The sequence below is a fragment of the Fistularia commersonii genome, chromosome 1 (genome assembly GCF_037954325.1).
Source record: "Fistularia commersonii isolate RoL2024-O1a breed Wild chromosome 1, RoL_Fcom_v1.0, whole genome shotgun sequence".
NCBI lineage: Eukaryota > Metazoa > Chordata > Actinopteri > Syngnathiformes > Fistulariidae > Fistularia > Fistularia commersonii.
Genome location: NC_141284.1, coordinates 11,203,258 through 11,205,495, shown reverse-complemented (window position 1 = coordinate 11,205,495; position 2,238 = coordinate 11,203,258). Strand labels below are relative to the sequence as shown.

Here is a 2,238-nt window from a genome sequence, read left to right as displayed (position 1 = left end):
CATGGGTGAATAGATAAAACGTGTCGAGGGGAGAAAGAGGAAATGCTTCATAAAGAATCTTTTGAGAGCAAATGACAGGGCCCAGTGAGTGAGCATCAGTTTATGGATGAAAGCACAAAAAAGAACGTTCCTGGTATTCATTGGAGGCCAGTGAATCCAAAATGAACTCTTTTTATGAGGCTGACTTTGCCTGTGTGATGCTGCCAGCACAAAGCAGCTAACAATGAGTGGCAGTAAAGGGGGAGTTGAGACAAGATAGTAGGACAAAGAGAGAATCAACTTTCATGTGTGTCAATGCAGGCAGGAGCTTGGCCCAGCTGTTTTTAATGGCAATGCATTGACAGGGGGGCAGGCTATTTTTAATGCACTTCTTTCAGACCGATGCACAAAACTCCCCTTTCACTGAGCTTTGTTGGCAACCTGCGTTGACCTGGATTCAAAGCTGCGCAAGGGTCTCTTGCACAATGGCTGCTGAAGGAAAGGGGTACAAGGAAGTCTGCAGCTGGATGTGCGGTCAGGGGATTACAATTCCCCAACAAACTAGGGAACACCTCCAAAATGGACATCGTTTGAGAAAAAAAAAATGATCAAGGATCAATTATTTGAGTAACTGAGAAATGAATGAGTAAGGAGACAGGTTTGTTACTTTTCAACCCTAAATAAATGACCATAATGGCTCTGCAAACACAGACACAAACAATGTACAAACAAGTCGGAAAACAAAGGGCTCCTATAACAAGGCTTGGGATCTTGATGAAAAATTCAAACAATATTAAATGGGGAGTGTCAACAGCAGGCACACTTGTGCTGAGGGCCCTTCAAATAGACAGAGTAACTCAGCACACACATTACACCACCACAGTTCAACCTCTCAGTGTAATGATGATGGCAGCTTTAACTGGTGCACAGCTTTTAAAACCCCTGTCTTGCAAACACTGCACCAGGATGGGGCGGGAGGGGGAGTAGAAGGTGAGGGTTTGACTGCAAAAGAAAAGGTGCAGTGAGGAGTTGCTTTGTCCAGACATGTCATTTGCTTTAGACTTACCTGCCAGGGAATGTCACGGGTCACCTGGAGTCCTTGCGACCCTCCCTCCCTGCTCTCTCTGGTGACCACTTCATCAGGAGGTGCACTCCTGAAAGATGCAGATTAAGATATCAGTGTAGAGGGAATCTTACTATCCCCTGGCACAAGTCGGGGCAGTAATGCCTCCTGACAGACAAGCTTTAGGGCCAGGCCTCTGATTCTCACATCAATCAGTGGTTCCCTTTAACTCAGAGAGTTTGAAAAAGAAACAACTCATATAAATATGCGGGCCCCACGGCATGCTTAAGGCATAAAAATGCACGGAGATGGATACAAGACCTCTTCTGAAAATGTTTTTCTCTGTGTATATATGCAATTTTTGAAAACAGAAAGTTGGCTGATTGCAATCCAAAACTCATTTGTCAGGTAAAGGAGATTAATCTACAGCACAGCTGGGAGACCAAATCCTTCTGTTAGTTTTAAGTCTGTCTAACAAGATATTTTTAACACTTTGGCAGTGCAAATGTTTTAGATATTGATTTTAATGTCTCTTAATTGCTGTTCCACAAATATTCATAAATAAAGAGACAAACGAATCCTTAACACTGTTTAAAATGCAACATCTCACTATGGATAATACTCAAAATTGATACCAAACCAACTGCAACTGTCATTAAATTAAAATTTCCTGGCATGTTGGAGACTGACTGATCTTATGTAATAAGTTGACCAGCATGAAGCAAAACAAACAAATCCATTCCAAACAGGTGGCTCGGGCTGCTTTTGATGAGTTTGTTTTCTTTGGAAATTTGTTCCTCAGTATTCTGGGATTTTCAAGAATGAACCCTAAGATAACAGAAAATGACATTACCCAGTTTTTCATTTTAGGTGGGTAGCATCCTGAATGCCGTCTACAGTTTTAAAAGGAGAAGAGACATTATAGACATTTGGCAGTGGTGTGGCTCAGAAATGACCTTAAATATCCAGATTTTTCAACCTCTAGGCCAAAGTGAGATTAGAACTGCTGATGTTTTAATACAGTGTAACTTCCCTTCTAACTTATTATTCAATGCATTTGGATGTTCCTCCGAGAAAAGTTAGAAATACTTAACTGATGCTGTATAGAAGCTAAAAAGTCCATCTTCTAAGCTTATCTGGATTTCAAGTCATGAGAGGTCCACACTTTCCTGTTCCCAGCCACTTCATCCAGCTCT

The 2,238-nt window shown here is 41.7% G+C and overlaps 1 long non-coding RNA gene across 1 annotated transcript in view; it reads right to left on the bottom strand.

The window, feature by feature from the left end:
• Window positions 1–477: 477 nt before the first annotated feature.
• The window catches only part of LOC147237347 (uncharacterized), a 1,765-nt gene continuing 4 nt past the window's right edge, over window positions 478–2,238 (bottom strand). The window contains exons 1-3 of the long non-coding RNA XR_015106272.1: window positions 2,137–2,238; window positions 1,046–1,133; window positions 478–981 (exon numbers count right to left, since the gene is read on the bottom strand). The exon at window positions 2,137–2,238 is cut by the window's right edge and continues 4 nt beyond it. This is a non-coding gene — a long non-coding RNA (uncharacterized LOC147237347). The remainder of the gene's footprint in view (window positions 982–1,045; window positions 1,134–2,136) is intronic.